This window comes from Aotus nancymaae, unplaced genomic scaffold (assembly GCF_030222135.1).
Source record: "Aotus nancymaae isolate 86718 unplaced genomic scaffold, 86718_ANA_hifiasm-v0.15.2.pri h1tg000010l, whole genome shotgun sequence".
Classification (NCBI taxonomy): Eukaryota; Metazoa; Chordata; class Mammalia; order Primates; family Aotidae; genus Aotus; species Aotus nancymaae.
This window is the reverse complement of record NW_026988421.1, coordinates 25,711,388-25,733,756: the sequence shown is the minus strand read 5'-3', so window position 1 is coordinate 25,733,756 and position 22,369 is coordinate 25,711,388. Positions and strand designations below refer to the sequence as shown.

Below are 22,369 nucleotides of genomic sequence, written 5' to 3'. Positions count from 1 at the left end.
AGGTACTTAATACATGTGAGTTCTTTCCTCCCACTTTATGTCTTCCTAGGAGGCTGTACCACATAGTGTGTTCTCATTGTATACCTCTCTCCCTCTTGCTAATTGTATTTCAGCCTTTATAAAAGGTCAATCTCTTTCTGCCCCAGGATCCTCATACATGCCATTCTTACTGCAAAGCTCTTTATTTAACTCTTTGCATGACTCCACTTTTCAGGTGTAGCGTAAATGGAATCTCCTTTTAGAAGGAGCTGTTCTCTGTCTCCATCATGGTCCCTGTTTATTTCCTTCATTGTGCTTCACAGTTTCAGGTTTTGAACTTACTTATTAGTGCACTAGTTCATTGTCTACCTTCCACTCTAGATTGTGAGCTTCATAAGAACCAGGACTTTGTTTGCTTTATTACTTATAGTTGACCTGGGTCCCAAGGACAATGGGCAAATATTTGGTTTACACTTGTTGGGATTTGTGTTTATAAAAGATTAACATAATGCAAGGCTGAGGTAGATACTTAGCAGGCACTTGTAGAATTAAATCTCCAAGGGTAGTTAATCGGTCTCCTGAGCATCGCCATGTGCAAAGCATAACCTCGTTCTGAGTGTAGAATGACCAAGAACAAAAGCCTCTATTGTCTACTCCCCACACTGTCTGCTTTGTCAGCTTTGGTGATCAGAGCAAGGTAGAGTGCAGTTCGCTCCAGTTTGATTTCACTTGTAGAGTGATTTTCTGTCAGTAGCAAGTACTGGCTGTTTTCAATGTTTCTGACAGATGACAAGCCCTTTGTCCCACTTGTCCCCTTTTATGCCTTGACTGACTCTGGCCACCCAGTCCCCTGGTGCGAGACCTTTAACTGGTCCTTTGTAGAGTCTGTTTCTAGGAATTAGGGCTCATTTCCTTCCAAATGACCAAGATACCTTGCCATATCTGCTCTGCATGTTGAAAAGAATCCAGCAATCTCAACAGCGAAGTGAACAGCTCCTTGCTTTTCCAATTATTTCCTTCTCAGGCAAGCACTGCCACATTTAGTAGTCTGGTCAGCTTTCTGTTCTTCTGAGACTCTCCTTCACCCATTCTGATAAGGACCTCGGGTTTTCTCCTGTGGCAAATTTATGGCTTTCTCTAGCACCTGTTCCATCCTCCCTTTCTGCAACACTCTTAACCGACAAATTCATTTCATTGTTTAGCTGTGTCTACTCCCTGTCAATAAATTGCTTCTTCCTGGCTTGCCCAGGCCTTTCTATTTTTTTTTCATAGACTTTTGGGGGCTTGTTCTTAATGATTCTGGCTGCTCACCGACCAGGCTTCCTCTCTGTTATTTGTCATGAACTCTGGTGTAATCACCTTTTTTCTCTCCACCCTTTGCTTTCTTATCATTGTTTTACACACATGTAACTGTCAAATCAGTTCCATTTTATAAGCCCACAGGTCCTCTCAACTGCAGTGTTTCTCTCAAATAGACTTAGAGGAGGGAAAAAGGCATTGCTCTTTTCAGTATTCTTCATCTACCAACCATTTAATCACCAAGCAATTGCTGAGATTCAACTGTGTGCAATACCCTGGATTGGAATGAGCAGTGGTGGTAATGGTGAGTGGAGACAGGGTGTTGAATACCAGAGTTATATCTCACAGCAAATATGGAATCATAAAGGCTTGTGAGCTGGAAAATGACTTTGTGCTCCTAGCTGTGCTTTAGCAAGGCAGATTTGACACCATTCTGAAACCTGGACTGAGGAGGAGGAGGTTCAGAAGTGGAGCAATATAAGGTAGGGGAGTCTTAGAGCATCCCAGGTACCCTGTCAGGCAGCTGATCATGTTGAATTTGAATTGTACAGAAGGAGAGAGCAAGAAGGACCCATGCACAAGGTATTTCAGAGCTAGCAAGACTTGGCAGCAATTAGAGGTGAGGTACGGAAGAACAGTCATGATGATTCTAAAGTTTTAGAATTTGGTCCTATTACCAAATTGGGGAATGGAAAAGGAGAAGGAGGGAGGAAGTGGGGGAGGAGAGGTAGGTGCAGGAGAATGATGATGGGAGAAGTGATGAGCTCATTTTTAGCATCCTGTAATTGAAATGGCAACGGTTCATTGCACAGCATTTGGAAATGTGGGACAGGCACTCATGGGAGAGAGGCTGGAGCTGGATAAAGTTTGGGAGTCATCCAAATAGAAGTGGGAGGTGAACCAGAGGAGCAGCCATATGCATATTAAAAAGCAGCTAACAGTGCAGGCAGCAGGTGTGGGGCTCCAATGTGGTATGGACAGGCCCTGTGGGCTGTAGACACTCAGGGGATGGTGGAGTACCATGGCAGGGGTTGTCAGGGAGGACTTCCTCAAAGAGGTGGGGCTGGGGCTGAGGCTTTCCTCTGCCTTCACCTAGCATGCTGTTTCTATTTTTACCCATTTCAATCCCTTTCCACATCTGGGCCTAATTTTCATTTGTGCTTATAATATTCAACCCCCAATGTTTCCTTCCTCTCCATTTGTGATTAATCTGAAAGTAGCGGGTAGAGAGCAGAGGAAAGATGCCCTTCAGATGCAAACTTGTGCCCCCTCCCTTAAAGGTAGTAAGTGATAGCCTCTCTTTGGAAAGCATGTTGGGCAGCAGAGACTGAATCAGAAACTACTTCTTATGTCCCACTAAAAGCAGGGAGAAAAAAAAGAAGTGTTGTAGAGACTCACATGCACTTTGCCTTCCTAAGAACTCTCCTGTACTGTGTATCTTCTTTCCTTGTCCAGACACTGGCTGCTCCAGCATCCCTCAGCCCACACTATCCTTTCCCTTCCTTTTCACAGCATCTATGTCTCAGTGGTGTGCAAGAATATAATGAGTCCTGCTTCCTCAGCTTGTCTCATCAGCAGTTCTCATCCACTACACTGAGTTCTGGTTTTGACGGCAATGAAAGGCTCCTCTGCTCTCAATCCCTGCCTCCATGCCTGTACACGCTTACATGTATGATAGGGGAAGAGTTTCAGATGCTCTCCCTGTCTGCTAGCTTTGCCAAAGCCATTGAATTAAGCAGGCAATTTCCTCTCACTTTGTTTCTCTGTAAATTTCCCAACCATATGGTACGAGGAGAGTTCTTGGATTATAAATAAACAACACTGCTCATAAATCTCAGGGTTTTTGTTTTTCCCTCCAATGGGAATAAATAGAAAGCATAGATTTGTAACTTCAGAAAAAAATGTGTTGGAGGAGAAGATAATGTCTGTCTTTGTATATGTGTATAAATATTTTTCTTCCATTTCTTCTTATGCAGAGTCCCTTTTTCCTGGGAGTTATCTGGCCAGATTCCATTTAATTTTTATTACTGCCGTTTTCCAACCTGGAGGTAAATTGTTGCTCTAAGGCAATGTGATAATAGCCACATGGGCCTGGCCAGATTGCTCTGACCAGATGGGTTTGGCGCATCTTTTCTGCTGCTGGAGATGTCAGTTCCCCTCCTTGCAGGACACAAACTTTCTTGCTGGTTTTATGGCAAAGGAATTAAGGGAATGAGAAGACCTCAGCCTTAATAAAGAATCACAATATTTGGCAGCCTTTTTACCTGATTTCCTGCCACTAAAGTTATAGCGAATCAGCTGAGCATGCTAGCCACCAAAGACAAATGCCAGGATAGGGGTCTGGGACTGGAATGGTTGAGGCGGGGCGCGACTCAAAGAAGGCATAAAGTGTGAGTACAGATTTTGGTCTAAGAGAAAAGCAGACTGTTGGTGCTGCAAGGTCAGTGAGAGCAGTTGTGCGATTCAAGAGGTAATGAGAGCCCACAGAAGGATCGGGCAAGTGGGCAGGGGTCAGCCAATGGTGGCCCACAGGCCAAATGTAGCCTACTTCTTGCTTATGTACTGCTTATGAGCTAAGAACAGCTTTCACATTTTAAATGGTTGAAAAAAATCAAAAGAATGCTGCACTGTAACACCTTAGAAATAAGGTGAACTCAAAGTTTAGTGTCTATAAATAACATTTTATTGACATTCAACTGTACTCATTTGCTTACATATTGTCTATGGCTGCTTTTGTGCTTCAATGGCAGAGTTGAGTAGCTGTTACAGAGACCAATTGCTTCAGAGGGCCTAAAATATTTGCTTTTTGACCCTGTACAGAAAAAGTTTACTGTTCACTGGTCTAGGGTACCAGGAATTATGGTGGGAATTACGGAGGGCAAGCTTAGGGCAGGTGATGGGTTTAAAACTAGGTGCTGAACTCTAGCATTCTGGGCTTACTCTTTTGGGTGCTGCTTATAGAATGCAATTCATTAGGGGCAGGTCAGTTCATTTAGTGTGCAAAACTGAGGCAAACATTCATCCCTGAGGATGTCAAAGCAATGACACCTTCAGGTTTGCTAAGCTTTGGGAGATGGGGATTTATTCTCTCAGTTTGTCCAAAAGGTAACAGTCTGTGGGCCTATCATATTTTCATTCCATCCTAGGGTCCTACAAAACAATTCTCTGATAATTCACACAAAGACATTGACTATTTAATACCTTTCCCAGAATTTGGTCTTTTCCAACAGCAATCTCAAGAAATGCATATTTCTTAACCCAAAGGAATGAATATTTAAAGGTAGCCTTTTGGGCACTGGACAGATTGTTGGAGACAGTTTATGAGAGGGGAGGCTTCTTACATCACAGCATATACAGCTTCTAAGAGCAGTTCTACTAAAATACGTAAGATGCTTCAAAAGACATTTTTATAATAGTTGAAGTTATCAATGCACTTCTCTTTAAAAGCAGGATAATTTTCACATTGAAAAGCTGCATGTTCATCTAAGATTTTAATTTCTTTGGTACTATTCCCCTACATCCAACTCTGACTTTCTCATACATTTTATGGTTTGGTCAACTACGGAATGATAGAGGAATTTTAGAAATCAGTGACAGAAACTAGAGTGAAAGCTTGATTTCATTTTTCCTTTGTGAGTGTAGAGTACAGTCTTTCTTGCAGGTTAAGCAATTGTTGGGTGTTCCTGGAAATGGAACACTTTGAGCAAGTCCTGTGCTGGTCGCTCCGAGTTGAATGGGTTGTCTTGGATAGTCCCATGTATGCTTGCCAGCCAGCCTTTGAGAACACACGTTCAGCTATCTTCAGCCCATACTGACTTCTCACATTCACTTAGTTCAGTCAGCTCTTTCATTCTAGTGGAGGTGGAAAATAGAGCGTTAAATCTCCATGATTGCACATCTGTTCCTTTGCACCCTTGACAGAATGGCTTAGGGTAGGTTTGTGATGGCTTCTCTGTAAGGCATCCAGTCTCCCTGACTCTGTGTAGTGTTTTCTGAGAGCCAGTGTGGTATCTGAAGAATGTGAGTTCTAAAGCCAGGACGACCTGTTTTCAGACACCCACTTTGCCACTTACCAGTTAGCTAAGGGAATTTTAGCACATCACTTGGTCTCTCTAAGCCTAGTTTCTTTATTGAAATATTGGATAAAAGTAAAAATATCTATCTTATTATACAGTGCCCAACACAATAATTAGTTTCCTTTCATTGTGGTATTCTGAGCATCTAGAATACTGTCAGGCAAGTTATAGGCACTGCATAAATATTTGGAAAATGAAGAATAGGGACTCAGCAAATCGTATTTCTTTTTCTTTTGGTGTGTATGGTGTGTTTCTGGGTGTCTCAAGTTAGCTCAAAGTTTTGGGGGCCGTAAGTCATTAACTGCTTTTTTATGTGTGAGATAAAATGCTAATTTCAAAATCCTGGAACCTCAATGTTATATTCCTGTGGCAAGGACTGATTAGATACTCACTAAACCTGTTTCCTCTTCATTCATGGCAAACAACTAGACTACATTTGTCAGTCTTTGTTCATTTAGGTATAGCCTTTTGACTGAAATCTGGCCCCTGGAAAGAGGCTCGAAGTGATAGATGCCACTTTCTTACCTGGCAAAAACACTTCCCACATTTTTCTTCATGTTCTGACTCACCAATTCAATTGAGATTTCCTGAGATCTAGAGGACAGCAGAACCCTAATATGAAAGGAGGCTGGGTCTTGAAAGCACTGCATAGAACAGAGCCCCTATTTCCCCCCATCAACTTGCTGGTTCATGCTGGGCTGTGATGTGAGTGAAAAATATACTAACATTGTGTTAAGTAACTGAAATGTTGGTATTGTTTGCTGTTGCAGTTAGATGCTTCAATACATACTATCTCCAAAATGCATGTCCAGCCCTCCCATTCTCACATTCGCTTTATTCTTTAGCCTGAATGCCTGCCTGTTTACTATTCCCAAGATATGCTTTTTTTTTTCTAGCACCCAGCATAGCTCCCTTCACACCATAGGTACTCAGTAAACATCTGTTGATTGATTTCTGGATTAAAGAATGAAACAGCAGCTTCCTATAAAATGTAAGCATGTTTTACATTAGGCAGATCTGACATTTCAGAGGAAATATTCATCTGAGTGTTCTTCTTTACTATGGGACTTAGTATATAGTTTTTAAACAGAGAATTCAGCTTATCTGGCACATTAAAACTTACAGACTTACACACAGCCTTTCAGGGAGATTCCTGCCATATTAAAGGACAATTCAGCTGTACAGAGTTCTAGATGTGTTAGAGTAACATTGCAGGTAGGCTCCATCCAGGAGAGAGGGTTTTAGGCCAGGGATATAAGAGCTAGCAGTCAATGTCAGGAGCCCAGAAGAAATGGAGTATCCAGGCCAAGTTTTCCTACCCCCATCCAGTGTTTCATATGCAAATAGCCTAACTTTCCCCATTTGTGGAAAGCTTCACCTAACTTTTCTTTTATGCTCTTACAACTTGGATGAATTGCATGGCCAGTGTTGATAAACCCAGAAAATGACAACTACTTAGCTTTCTGTTGCTTCCACAAAGTAGGTCAGGAAATGGAGGAGAAGTGAATTACTCTCCCAGATAGGGGTTATACCAGGCAGATATCTGTACTTGCTCAAAATTGTTTTCTTTTATCCATCAGGTATCTTGGACATCTTGCCATCATCCTAATGCTAAGATAATAATAACAGAAGGCATTTATTGAGCTGTGTGTGCCGAGTATCATCCTAATGCTAAGATAACAATAATAGAAGGCATTTTTAAAGCTGTATATGCCAAGCATTAGTTCAACATTTTCTTTACCCATCCATCAGCTGCCATTGAGTGCTGTGACTGTCTCCACAGGTTACCACTTTCTTACATCTAGGATGGCCAATGCCTAGCTGATACGGTATACAAAAACCCGACTCCCTTGCCTTAGAGTGGGACATGTGTGTGCTGAGGTGTCAGCCCCAGAGCCTCCCTGGGGCTTCATAGGAAACCACATCCTTGTTTGTCTTCTGCTTCTTTTCTAGTCTTGCTTCCCTCTCTCTATTAAGGTTTTGCCTGAGAGCACTCCCACTATAGTTCTTGAGCTTCCGAATCCCAAATTGGGCTCTGATTTTACCGAACTCAGCTTAGGATGTTTTCCTTTTTCCTCAAAGTCAGTTTATAATGTGCTACAGAGATGCTGGCTCTGCTCATTTCTGTCAATGATAACACTATTCTCTCAGGCACTCAGGTTTGGTATCTTTAAGATATCTTTACCTGTTCCTTATCCTTCACATCTGACCATGTCCAGTAAACAGATTATGCTTCTTCTCCCTGTGTTTTATTTCTTGCAACCTACAGTCATCCAGGATAGTGAGATGGAGTCCTGGCAAGTCTTTTTACCTCTGGAGCACATGCTTCACCAAACCATCATATAAATCACTAATAGCTTAGTCCTTTCAAACAGGCTTTATGTTCCCATTTCTCCTTGAGTTATCAAACAACCCTGGAAGTACTTAGTTTAGATAGTTTTGCCCATTTTATAGATAAGAAAACTGAAGTTCAAAGAGGTTAAGTGACCTGGTCAAGATCACACAGTTGCCAAGTGGTGGAATCAGGCCTTGAAACCATGTCTCTGACTTCAAAGTTTGTGCACTTAACCACTCTGCTGATATATTCCATTTGGCTTAATTGCTTCCTACTTATGTATCTTTTACTCATTTATTCATTAAAGATAGTGATTGAGTTCCTGCAATGTGTCAGGGAGTGTGCACTGGAGACTTGGTAGGGCCCTAGTCCTCAGAGTTTTATCTAATCCCACTCTTGAGCCCCTTTCCTACCTACCACCTCCCTCCTCACACCTCCCTGTCACCTACAATCTCTCCAGGAGAGGACTGTCTCAGAATTTCACCAATGTGCTATGTCGTCTTGCCCAGCATTTCTTGATGGTCTTGGTATTAGATTTATAATGATGTTTTTCAGCCCTTAGCCTTCAGGACTTGCTCATGTCTTGCTTCTTGTTATCTAGTGAGAGATGGTCTTGTCTCCCTAAGATCATATTATTCCTTCTGACAGTATTCCCACTGGTGCCTAGATTAGGCGACACTGGCAAACTTTTTGTCAGTTGAATGCTTACTTCAGAGACATTGCCCTCGCTTAGGCAGTTTTTGCAAGACCTCAGTGGCCTCTCAGTGGTGACAGATCTGCATCTTTGGAGCATCGATCTGCATTTTGGAAGCAACCAGAAGCCATTTGGAGCTTGATCAGATGCACAGAATGTTGGGGATGGCAGGGACTTTTGAGATCATTGATTCCACCCATCTCATTTTACAGAGAAAGAGAGTAATCACACTGTGAAGCATTGTTTTTGGTTGGAAACAAAGAGTATCTATAACAACAAGACCAGAAATCCAATAAACCAGAACTTATGGGGCTTGCTGAATGCTTAAGTTTGAGCCACTGGCGACGGCTGATAGGATCATGTTACTGCCAGTCCTGATGGTTGTTAACTGGCTGAGAGACACTGTGTTTCTGACTGGGATTCTGGCTCTTCTATGCACATTGACTTGCCCCGTTCTCTTTTCCCAGAGACGCACTCATCTCAGGGAAAGTGCTGAGCTCCAGCGACTCTGAGAGGTCATGGACTCGAGGAATGTCTGCATATTTTGAAGGGAATGGGCTGTGAGGAACTAGCTCCTTGAGCCAAGACACTTGCTTTTGCACAGATTGACCATGAAAATGGCTGTCTTTTCTTTCCAGTTATACTTTTTGCCTGGGCTTCTGCAGTGCTCTTGTTCCAAAGACTCCAGATCCAGGTGTCTGAGATAAAATGCCTTTTCTGTTCAATAGTCAGATTGCTCAGATGATAGGAAGTGGCTGTCTTCATCTTGTGAAGTCGTTCTTATTTTCCAGAGGAGAAATAGGGAATGGTGGTAAGACAGTGTAGGAAGGAATGAAAGCCTGTCAAGGAACTAAGCTGATTCTTGCCCTGTGCTTTATGTAGGTTTTCTCATTGAATCCTCTAACAACACTGCTTCATGGCAATTATTATGCCCATGTTGGAGATGGGAAAACTGAGGCCTGGAAACGTTAGGCATTGTTTCTGCTGTCATGTTGCTATAAGTAGAAGAGCAGACATTCTAACCTAATTTTGACTCTAAGCATTCTCCTTCTTATATTTGTATGGCTTTCTAATAGGAAATGCCCATGGAGACTCCCTGAGCAGATGAGTCAGTAAAACCCTTGCCGTGTGATAACTTTATGAAGCAGACACTCAATTACTACCATTTAAATAAACAGTCGGGCATCGAAGTAGAGCACATAGAATTTGGAATCATATGACCTGGGTTTAAGTTCCAGGATTGTCATTTGGTCAGTCACTTAACCTCCCTGAGCCTCTGTTTCCTCATTTTTATGACAGAGATAAAATACCTATGTCAGAGAGTCATGCTGAGGTTTCGGTGAACTGTTTTAAGAGAAAGTGTTTTGTATAAAGCACTATGCAAATGTAAGTTACTTAATGCCACAGTGATTTAGGGTGACAGTCTTCCCAGAAATTAATTACAGAGTCTAAGTATGAGCCAGAGTCTTGATCCTTGACCTCAAGAAGCTTATAGTTGTGGTGAGGACGAGAGACTATGAAAATCAGAGGGGACAGGGCAAATTGTGTGCAGATGTATAAAAGCAATGGACAGCCAGAGAAAGGAAAGGTAACAGAAGAGCATGGTAGATAAGAGGGCTTTACACAGGAGCCTGGAGTTGAACTGTAAAGGTTTGAAATGAGAGGAGATTTGCAAGTGGGCCATAGATTTAATTAAAAAAAAAAAAAAAAAAAAAAAAAAACACGGCATGTTGTAAGTACAGTCCTCTTGAGACCCAGTAGTTGTTTGGCATAGAGCAGCAATTCTCAAAGTATAATTCAGGGGCCCCTGGGGGCCTCCACGACTCTTTTCAGAGGATTAATACAGTCAAAACTATCCTCTAATAATAATAAAATGTTATATGCTTTTAAAAATCTTATTTTCTTATGACTGTACGGTGGAATTTACTAGAGGCTGCCTGACATACACGATATTATCACAGATTAAATGTAGAAACAGATATGAAAATCCATGTATTTTCTATTAAACTAGATATTAAAGAGCTTTGAAAGAAATATTTGAAAAGTAAAAGAATGCTAGTTTTGTCATGAAATTGTTCTGTTTTGGAAACTAGTTTTTTAATAAAATTATGTTGTTTATGTTAACATGTAACAGGATTATTACTGTTATTTTAAAATGAGTCAATGTAAATTTTTCTCAGATGTAATTTCTGTTGTAATATGTATTGCTAAAGATACTACACTTGAATTAAATATCTTGGGGTCCTTAGTCACTTTTAAAAGTATAAAGGAGTCCTGAGTCATAAAAATTTGAGAACCAACCACTGTTAAAGACATAGTATTCTGGTATGGAGATACTGTAAAGGTCTCATATTTTTTATCATACTTTGGCATCAGTGTATATTTCCTTTGGTATGTTAGAACATCTATGTCCAGGAATTTCAAAATGATAATGCCCAATGTTCCAAGTATGAAGTGAAACTGGTACCCGTATTCATTGTTAGTAGAAGTCCAGATTGGCCAGAGTATGTCTGTAAGGCAGTTTATAGCAACACCTTTAATGATAAGTTTTATACTTTGAACTAGTAATTGCACTTATATGACTCTATTCTAGGAAAACAAATAATGATACATACAAAGATTTATGTCTGACAATACACATATTATGTGTAAGAATTTGGCTAGAAACTGACCAACTGACCAGAGAAGATAGTTAAAGTAAATTATGATACATTCATATGCTGGGATGTTATAAGGCTTTAAAATAAAATGATATTTTTGAAAAATATGTAACAATATGTGGAAATGCTTACAATATTATATTAAATGCAAAGTCAAGACCCAAATTCTATAAATAATGACCCCAAATTTTGTAAACACACAAAGATTAAAGAAAAACACACCAAAATGTTAACTGGGTTTTTCTATATGATGTGGCTATCTTGCACATTATTTCTTGTTTTAATTTAAGGGTATTTCTACCATAAATGTTCAGTATTCTTAGTTTTTAAAAAGACCCTAGGGTGTGGCATTTCTTTTATCTAAGGCTATGGAAACCAATCTGCCGAGCCAGCCCATGTCACGTGGGTTCAGGCGAGCACTGCCTCAGATCTTGGAGGGGACACTTCTCTAAGAGTCACTGTGATAGTTAAAGGTATATTCTATGACTTGACAATAAATCCAACTTCTAGCTAATTTCTTTTTCCTGCTTAGTCTTTCAAAAGAAAGTTTAAAAAATACAGATACTGTTTTTTATGCCCTACTATGCTGGTCTATTGTCAAGAACAGTAGGAGTGTAGAATGTAGGATCCAATAGGCAGTTGTTTTAAATAATGTGTATCTAACACAGCCAGAGAGCATAGCAATCACTCATAATTCTTACAAAGAAAGGGATAAGTAAAATTTTAGGTTTCTGGGCCCAGAAGGAGATGAAGTTACTATGGTATTAGAGGCTCAAAGAAGAGAGCTGTAATTCATTCCTTGGTAACTGGGAATTTCCTCTTCTTGTCTCCTGTGTTGGGAGACACAATGTGTTGGGAGACTTTAGGCCTCTTTCTATTCTGGATGGCCAGTGGGATAACTGGTAGAACTGGCCCAGCACAAAGGAGCATGTGCTTTGCTTTTAGTTTCTCACACCAGAAGAGTTTCAGTCAGAGGGAAATCTGTCTGAATGTGACTGTTTCATCCCCTGGAACATATTTTCTCTGAGGATTTACCCTGCATGGCATTATTCAGCATGATTTGGGGGTTAAAAGAGAAATCCAAGGTAGTCCCTTGACCTCAGAGACCTTATTCTGTCTGGAGAAAGAAGTGTCATGGACAAAAAGTTAAATAATGGCATAAAACAACAGCAGAAAAGAGAAAAAGATGTTGTCCCAGAAAGCAGATACGATGGCTCTGAGAATGACAAAGATGCTGAACACTGGGAAAGCAGAGGCAGGTGAGATGAGAGGCTCCATAGGGGAGGATGGCAGCAGAAGGAGATATTCTTTTCTCTCCCAGACTGAAGACTTTGGGAGGGGAGAGACTTGCATTAATTGATAAAGTGATTAATGAAAGCCTTGAGTGCCTTCCATGTGCAAGGCATTGTGCTTATTACTGAGAAGGAAAATGTTTAAAGATGAGTGGGACACGGAATTTAGTTTCTTGAGGGTAGGAAGATGGTCTGAAAGCTCTCCATTTATTCACATTCTTCCATTAGGCGGCTGCACATTTTATCCTGGAGGTTTCTGGATGTCCTCAAACAGACATAATTGTACACGTGTCACAGGGCCTTGACTGGCTCTATGTAATTTTACAGAGAAATGATAAACATCTTTATTTTTTCAGACAGAGATACCTTGCTAGAACTGTCCAGCACCCGCTAGTATGGGCCTCATTATTTTTTTTCCCCGGGAAAACTTAGTGGAAAAGTTGGGTCCATTTTCCCTAGACTTTAATTTGTAAGTGTTGGCCACCTGCTGGAGGCTATCTTTGATTATGTGTAGCAGGCCCCCCCATCTTCTCATGCGTCTTTTGGTAGCTTAATGCTGATATGGTGAGAATGAGACAGCGTTAGCCTGTCCACTGGGGGTTATGTAACTATAATACAGCTGCCGTTTGCCCAGAAATGTATGAGGCAGTTTCTCCTCCAATGACAATATTGTTGGTCTACCATGGTGTTGCCCAACAACCGACAGCAAAGTGAGCCCTCTGATATTAGGGCTATATAAGCGTCACAAAAATCCTACGATGGCAACATTAATATTCCCATTGAGCAGATATGAAACATGAGACTTATGTAATTAGCTTCAGGCTCCACAGACTGGATTTGAATCCAAATCTGCTCGACTCTGAAATGAATCCTCTTATGATTCTGTTGATGTGCCTTTTTGAATGCAGAAGCTTATCTGTAAAGGGGTTCTCTTACAGATGTGTTGATTTGTTTGCTGATTAACATTGTGACTGTTTGGTAACAATCACCTTATTGCTATAATTTTTAACTACATGAGTGATACTTGGATACATTTTTGTTTGAAAACATCTCAACATTACAGGTAAACTCAAGTCCTTCTAGCTATACCACCCTAGCCCACCCTGGTTCCCTACCCAGTGGTAACTATTAGTAGATTTTTTTTGTATTTTCCACTAGATTTTATATGTATTTGTTTACACACTTATAAACTTAATGGAAATTTATTGCTTTGTTGTATCTGGATATACTGTGTGTGTAATATATTTAGTATTCTGTTTTAAAGACTTTTCAGGTCAATAACTCTGATATCTGTTTTACTCTTGAATGCTGCTGTAGTGTGTGTGTGTGTGTGTGTGTGTGTGTGTGTGTGTGTGTGTCTATGTCTAATATGTTCTCTTTAGCCTTTCCCCGATGATTGTTATTCCTATAGGTTGGATTTTCTGGCATTTTAAAACCTAAATATAACAACCCAGCACCCTATTATCTGAACTGAGGGTCTTCAGTGAGAACTAATGTGTTCACACCAAGGAAAAAAAGAGAAAGAAAGAAACTGAAGATCTGAATGTTGATCTAACCCCACATACTTAAGCCTCTGTCCTAGCTGAAACATGGGCTGGGATGCTGCTGCTGGTGAATCTACAGCTTATCTGATCTAAACCATGAATTCTGCATGACTAGTCTCCAAAGACAGCTAACTTCCAATTTTCTGCATTTAGAACCTGTGATGGCTTTCATTCAAATAGTGGGAGCAGGAGGAAATAGAGATGAATTAATTATCCTGTATCATTGTGCCTCTCTTTGTGAGACTAGACAATACAGCTTAGGAGTCGGGTAATAAGAAGAGGTCAGGGAGAGTTGTGTAAGCTTCTGCAATGGCATAATCCTGACTGTGGAGTTTCTGAAGCAGAGGGTGAGGCAATACCCACTTGGAGAATGAAGCTATTTAAATGACTGACTTTTGGCTTGAGGTCTGAAATTAGTTATTTGGATGGTTATTTGTGGTCAGGCTGGGCTTCTGCCATTGCAAAGATACAGATTAATGTGGCTTTGGGCACTGGCCCTAAGATGAGGAGTGGAACAGGCCAGAGGGGAACATCGATGCTTTTCCATCACAATAACTCTCTGAGCAGCCTTTGGTCTGGAGCTGTGCTGTGGGAACTTCTGACCCTGACCTTGGAGTGGGCTGCGGTTCGCCACATACCAGAGCACCTAATAGTGTGTGGACTTTGATTGTTGACAATCCTTGGTGTATCTCAGTGGGGTATACCTGAAGGAACTGCTAGTGGATGCTCCCCAAGGCCTGGCACTTGGAAGCATAGTTCTATCTTTTGATTCTCCAGGCAACTGGGTCTTGTCATCCACTCACAGTGACGATTGGAAACAGTGGCTACAGATCCTTTAATGAGTTATTGGGTATCCATATGCCTCACCCCTATTAAGTATAAGCAGTATAAATCAAGACAAATAAAACAAGGTGATTTCCCTTGAGGACAATACAATCGGGTATTCATAAAAATGACAGCCATAAGCATTTATGGAACAAGGGCTTTTAGCAGATGCTAGGCTAGGTATCTTATTACTCTTCATTGAATCTGAATAACAACAACCCTATTGTCTGAGCTGAGGTGCAGAGGAATGAAAAGCTTGCATATCTAGTTCTGGTCTGAGTCCAGTTGTCTTTGTACTCCTCCAGTCTTCTTGTTTTCTTTATGTAGAACTGTGCTCTGCACTTTCAGAAAATTTTTTAAAAATTTCATTTGTTATTGTTCTAAGAAGCTTTTAGCAATTGCTGAAAAGATCAAAAGCACATATGTATATTCAGAGAATAAATAGGGCACTCCTAGGTGCAATTGATATAAATGCAGAGGAGGGTGTGGGTGGGAATTATAGGAAAGATCTTTGTAGTACAACGAGTACTGGAGCTGGGAATAAAAAAGGAGACAATCTGGACAATGGCTGTCCTTGAGGAGGAGGGAATGGCAGGCAAAGCAGGTAAACTACAAAGGCCTTGAATGCCAGACAGAGGCAAATGTTTGACCTGATGTGGCAGCCAGGCAGGGAAGGATGCTCTAGAGCGTTGGAGATCCAGGCAGGACTCTTGAGAAGTTGTCTTACAGACAAAAGCAGGGTGAGAACATGACTGGGGGCTGGGATAGAGGTAGAGGCTGATATTCTCTACCTCTAGCTGATATCAGCTAGAGCAGCTCCACCAAATCACACCCCTCCTGCTTTTGCAGAAGCACCCTTTCACTTTCCTATTGTGCTTGGCTTGTTTGGAGCTGCAAAAGGGCGGAGTTGAGTAGTTGTGGTGGAGGTCCGCAAAACCCAAAATATTTACTATCTGGCTGTTTTACAGGAAAAAAAAAATTTGCCAAGCTAGGCCAGAGCTACTTGAAATAGCCACAAAGGGGAAGCAAAGCACAGTGCCTAGCCCATGGCAGATGCCATGATTGATAGATGTATGCAAAGGAATGAGCCAAACAAGGCAAAGCAATGATTGCTAACAGGAGAGGAACAACCACAATTGTGGTTTTTGGCCAGTTTTAGATCGTATCCCTCAGAAGGCAGGCCACTGAGGCGATGACTTCTGACTGGTGAAATATGCCAGGGGTAATGATCCCTAGTTTCACAGAGCTCAGGGGCAAGAAGAGGAGAGGAAATGAGAGGGCTGAGGACCAGGGGGGTAAACACCAGGAGAAGGTGCTGACTGGATAAGGAAAGCCATGTGCTCACCCAGATCCAGAACATCAGATGGCCCTGTGAGAGCTGGCAGAGTTCCTGTTTCTGGCCGGAATGGGGCATTAGGACAGGGAGGTTGAGCTGCAGTTCAGCTCTACTGAGAGGCTGACTTGGCTGCATCGACTGGATGCTTGTCTTTTCTGTTTTTTTTTTCTTTTAAAATAGTAGCCCATGTGCTTATTTCCACCAGCCTCTCCCCTAGAAGTTCACTAGAGGAGTGGGAGCTTGCTGAGTAGGTAAAAGGCATACAATAACTCACACCTCCACTCCTGAAATTGTCAGTGGGAGAGTAGCCCTGGGGGAATAACCAAGCGTCTGGCAGGTCAGCCTGGGGGTTCCTCCCAAAATGTACCAGTCCACACTAAGTCCTTCTGAATGCCTCCAGATGAGACAAAAACTCAGTGAACAGTTTCAGGACTCAGACTGGGAGTTGATGCCATAGAATAGTCCAGAGCACCTCTGGAAAGTTGAAGAGGGAGGATGCCCAGTCTGCCACTCAGCGTCAGGTACCTGGAGAGTAGCGTGAGTAATAGGTAGCTGGCAGGACCTGCCAGATGATGAGCAGGTGGTGAAGCCAAGGAGCGGTGTTTCTTTGGAGACGATGTTGTCAATAGCCAGTGAAATAGAACTTATGCCTAGAGGTGACCCAGTAACTCCACATGGAGATGTCACTCCAGAAAATCTTTTCTTCACAAATACACAAGAAGCTACATCTAAGAATGTTCATTGTAACATTGTTTATAATAGCAAATTTTAAAAGGAAAAAAAAAGCAAAAATACTTCTCAGTGGTTTGAAAGGGTAAACAGCGGTTTATTCATAAGCTGAAACACTAATAGAAGTTAAAGTGAGTGGATGATGGCTAGGTGTGTAACACAGATACATCGCACAAGCTGAATATTGGGTGAAATAAGCAAGCTGTGGAACATAATATCCTCATGTGATAACACTTAGGCACCTATAAAAACACTCAAAAAGATTATGTGTCGTTTATGCACACAAACACTTGTTAAATCTAGTAGTGGCCAAATGATTGGCATTGCATTGTGTTTTCCTTTGTGCTGGAAACAATTCATAAGAAAAAAAGAACAAGGGAGAGAGAGAGAGACACACACACACACTTGTGTGCACACATGCATGACAGTGGAGTGGGGTTGGGATAACTGGAGCCAGGGCATGGGAGCCAGAGCCCCGTGGCTACACTCACCTCGTGTGCTGCCTTCCAGGTTGGTTGTGTGCACTGAACAATTCTGAATGGTAACTGGCAGAGTGCCAGGTCCATGGCCAGCTCAGCACACAGGTGTCATGGTTCCAGTGTTCTGAACATTTCAGTCTTATGAACCTAGTGTCAAGATTGAGAGGCTAGCTTTAAAATTGATGAGATGAGCCTGTTTTCTCTAAGTGACCCCACTGGCTGGTGTCTGGAATCATAAAGTAGAGAGGATGGTTTGCTTTCTTATAAGAACAAGTTCTGCCAGCATAGCTGTCTCTGGCAATGGGGCTGAGACCTCTCTACCATTTGCCCCTCACCCCAGGCCAAGTGGGCCCATAGAATTCTGTGGTCAGGGCAGTGTGCAGCGGCCATCCTGGAAAGGACAGAGTTGAGGGCACTGTTGGTTCCACAGGCTTGCAGGCTCCCTGAGGTATCTTCATCAAATGGTACTTGTTCCTTTCAGACCAAATGAGCAGAACCTGCCAGAGGCATGGAGGAGGCTGAGACATAGAGGGTATCCTTTGTTGGGAAGTCCCTCCTTTCAGCAGCCACTTTTGGAAAATAGCAAAGTCAGTGTTAATCTGTTATGCAGCTTGTGAAAGTGAGACCTTGTGTGGTGATAAGCGTACTATCTTTTGTAAGAGTTATTTGGATTTGAGAAGGAAGTTTGTTGTGACTTCCATCAGTCCTGCAGCGAGCCCTGAAAATTTAGCTCTTCTAAGATTTTTATTATCGATAGTATGAGGAAAAGATGCTAGTTGGAAAACAACTTATCATTGTGTTGGTGGTTTCATAAAATTTAAGGTCCACAAAAGACTTTAGGGTTATGTAAGTGAGACCTCTCATGTTAATGATGGAATGGAGCTTGACAAAGATGTTCTCCTTAACCAAACTTGAGTTAGGGTCCTCTGAGCTCTATTTAAACTAGGCTCCCGCCTTGGGCATGTTATCAAGAGCCCAGTTTTTAACATGAATCCCTGTAAGTCAGGTTAGTCAGAATCTCCCAGCCTCTGTTTCTAATCAAAGTCCTCATCTTCCACTATAATCTAGGTAATATCTGATCACCCTGACTTGTATTCAGCAAGAATCTTGTTAGATCAGTTTAGCAAAGAGTTACCCTTCCCTGCTAGTAATTTTTCATCTACTAACCTCTACTCTGCCCCTTATCAAAAATTCCCACTTTTCCTTGTTCTATTGAGCCCTATATCTTTCCCCTACTGCAAAATCCCATTGCAGTAGTCCCTATACATAGTGCAGTAGTCCTGAATAAACTTTACTTTATCATTTTAACCAGTGTCACGATAATTTTTTCTTTAACAGGCTTCGAAAAGTGGCTTGCCCAGGGAAACACATTGAGTGCATTTAAAAATCAGCTCTAGACTTTCTATTTCTAGGCTCCAGCTTCAATGTTCTTTCTCCACACCATGCTGCCTTTATGCCTTCAAGAGTGTAGAATTAAGAAGTAATTAACTCTATAAAATATTTTACTTGGATTAATAAAAATGCAAATGACAGCCTCTAGAGATCGTGGTCTATCTCCACTCTTGCACTGCCTAGAGGTGATTTGTTATTTAACCTTAATTCTAGTACAAATGAATTACAGACCCTACCCTGGCACAAGACCTTGCTAGACTGTAGCATCTGCACTGTTGTGCTAGCATCCAAAGCCTCAAGCATATTTTCTAGGCAATTTTTGCTGTGTGTTGAGTTACCAATAGACATCAATAGTTGGTTAAAAACTTGTGAGTAGGTAAGGACAAGCTCATTCTTCCATTTATTTTTACAAATAAAGAAAAAACAATACAAAAACTAATACATTTGCACCTGCTTTTTACCAGACATGGTAAAAGACATGTGAGCTGTTATAAAAAAATGGTTCTTGTTCCCCTCCCTGTGTCCTTGGGTTCTCATTGTTCAACATCCACTTATGAGTGAGAACATACAGTGTTTGGTTTTCTGCTCTTGTGTCAGTTTGCTGAGAATGATGGTTTCCAGCTTTGTCCATGTCCCTGTAAAGGACATGAACTCATCCCTTTTTATGGCTGCATTGTGTTCCATGGCGTGTATGTGCTACATTTTCTTTATCTAGTCTGTCTTTGATGGGCATGTAGGTGATGGGGTGATGGATGCAGCAAACCACCATGGCACATGTATACCTATGTTACAAAGCTGCATGTTCTGCATATATACCCCAGAACTTAAAGTATAAAGATAAATAAATAAATAAATTTTAAAAATGGTTCTTATCTTCAAGGAGTTACAATCAAGGAAGAAGTCCCAGAATAAGGACAGTATAGCCAAACCAATAGGATAAATGCTAAAATAGAAATATGTACAGGATAGTATGGGACCACAAAGGAGACTGTGATTATTTCTCCTCAGGAAAGCTGGGAAAAGGGTGATGCTGGAGTTAGATGTTGAAGGTTAGAGGAAAATTCACCAAGTAGAGGTAACAGGGATGGATAGTGCAGACAAGGGGATGATGGGTACAGAAGTGGAGGGCAGTGAAAATGTAGGACATGCTCAGGAAGGTTTAGTGAGGCTGGAGAGAAAGGGGCAGAGGAGCAAGTGGCTGGAAATGGGTCCAGAAAGGGAGGTTGAAGCCAGATTTTATAAGACTTAGTTTGGAAGATGCGGCTTGACTGATTCCAATGGGTAATTACTACCAAGGAGTGAGGTGGACATATCTGGTTGGTAGAAAAATAACCTGGTAACAGCAAGGAGGATGGATGAGGGAGGGAGAAGAATAGAAGAAGAGCATCAAATTGGAGGATTGTTGCAAACATGATGATGTATGAGCCACAGCATTGGTGTGAAGATGGAAAGAATACCAGGGATCTAAGTTATTTAGGAAATAGAATCATTAAGACTTGGAGACTGATCTGGGTTCTAGAGATAAGGCAAGGAGAGAGACTGGGAGTGATTTCCAGAGCTTCTGTGCCTGTAGTAGACAAGAGACAGAGAATAAGAAGTCAGCTTTTAGGGGACTGATGATTAAAGTTAACATAACTGATGACCATGTGGAGCCAGTAGCCTAGGGAAGGGTTTGAAATATTGACAATTTGTTTATTCAGTAAACATGCTGAGTGTGCATAATGTGTAAAACTTGTCCTGTACATTTTGGAGAAGGGAGAAACGAATGAATGCCTCTTCACTTTTGTTTATTTTTTAACATTTTAGTATACTGCATTCTGTTAGGAGGTTTCCCATGTGTTATATTTTTGTAACCTCACAAATGCCTCATGAGACTAAATTATCCCCATTTTTTTTTTCTTTCAGTTTTTGAGACAGAGTCTTGCTCTGCCAGTCTGACTGGAGTGCAGTGGTGTGATCTCGGCTCACTCCAACTTTGGCCTCCCAGGTTCAAGTGATTCTTCTGCCTTAGCCTCTGAGCTCGGACTACAGGCACATGCCATCATGCCTGCCTAATTTTTAGTAGAGATGGAGTTTCATCATGTTGGCCAGGCTGGTCTCAAACTCCTGACCTCAGATGATCTGCCCATCTCGGCTTCCCAAAGTTCTGGGATTACAGGCATGAGCCACCATGCCAAGCATCTTTATTCTTCAGATAAGAAGTCTGAGGCTCCAGCAGGGTAAATAACTTGTGCATGGTCATGCAACCAGAGAGCTATAGATGTAGGAATGAAACAGAGATTTTGCTACACCCAAAGTTCATGTTCTTTCCTCTTAAGAAGGAAGTTTTGTGAGGTTCCTTGTTTGAGGAGCTTACATTGTGGTTGGGAAACAGAACATACAGAAATTAGTCATGATACTATTGAAGAGTTAGAGAAGAGGCATGTACAGTGTGCCTTGGGTGCCTGAGGAGGGGGAAATTTGTTCTGGTACAGAAAAGAGATGAGTGGTGATTGGAAGAAGGGCTAGAGAAGCTTTTACAGAGAAGGTAAAGGTGGGTGTTTGCACTGGGCCCAGGGATTAGGAATCTTCCAGCTTGGATGGGGATGGGGACGGGGGTGACTTTTAAGGGTCCTCACATTGGGAAGGATGCTGAGGTCTGAGGATGACTTGAGCCCAGGAATTTGAGGCTCAAGGTATCAGGCTGATGTGATGCTGTGATTGTGTCACTATACTCCATCCAGGGTAGGCAACAGAGTGAGAGCCTGTCTCTTAAAAAAAAAAAAAAAAAGAAAGAAAAGAAAAGAAAAAAGTTTATTATGTAGTTTTAAATACTAAGCTTCTGAAGCTAAGCTGTGGGCCAGGGAAGCACTGATTAGCATTAGAAGGTGGATAAAAGCTCAAAGCAAAGGTTGGAGCTATTAGTTACTAGGGCGTCAAATGCCAGTTCAAAGCAAGGCTCAAAGCCAGAGTTCAGAACTGAGATTGTGGCAGATTTCAGGCTCCTACAAGGTCAGTTGACTACAGAGAAAATGCATTGACCTCTGGCCCTTCTAAAGCCTGAGTTGGAGAAGTTTTGCAAGTCTAGCCAAGGATGGTGATAACAGAAAGAAGAGGTGAGAACTGATGATACAGGTGATGGAAAAAGGGAGGGAGGTCTCTGTGAGGCAGAGTTTGGGGACAGGTGAACAGTATCACAGGGTGGTCAAGTACTTAAATCCCACCGTTTGGCACCCTCTCTCCCTCCTTCATCATGGAAGGCAGGATGGAAAGAAAGGAGCCTCTGCTTCTGCTTTTGGCATAGGTCGGTGTGCTGGAAAGTAGCCAGTGAGATCATTGGAATGATGAACACCCCCCTGACCCCCACCCCTGCCGTAAGCAGCCCAGTGTTACAGGCTTTTCACCCTGGACACACCCACATCGTTGTCCCTGTGTAAAGCATCCAACCCTCTGCCTGGTGTAGTCTCATTTAGCCATTGAGCCCCATAAGTTCTTTGGGCACTTCCTGCTCCTCCAAGGGTACCTTGCTTCAAGCTCAATAGAGTGGGTATGAAGTTGGTTGTACCCTGGTGACCTCAGGAGACAGCCTGGCCACTCTCCCATGGCCTCCACACACAACTCTGGTACAGAGGGTCCGCTGGTGGGAACTTGGGCGCTTCCACAGCTCCACATAGAGCCGGGGTGGGGTGCAGGGCTGAGCAGCATGAGAGTCAGGCAGTCTCCAGCAGCTCCTTTCACCAAACAACTTCA

The 22,369-nt window shown here is 41.9% G+C and overlaps 1 protein-coding gene across 1 annotated transcript in view; it reads left to right on the top strand.

The window, feature by feature from the left end:
* Window positions 1–22,369, top strand: part of SORCS3 (sortilin related VPS10 domain containing receptor 3) — a 612,970-nt gene that overhangs the window by 241,903 nt on the left and 348,698 nt on the right. The window lies entirely within an intron of this gene.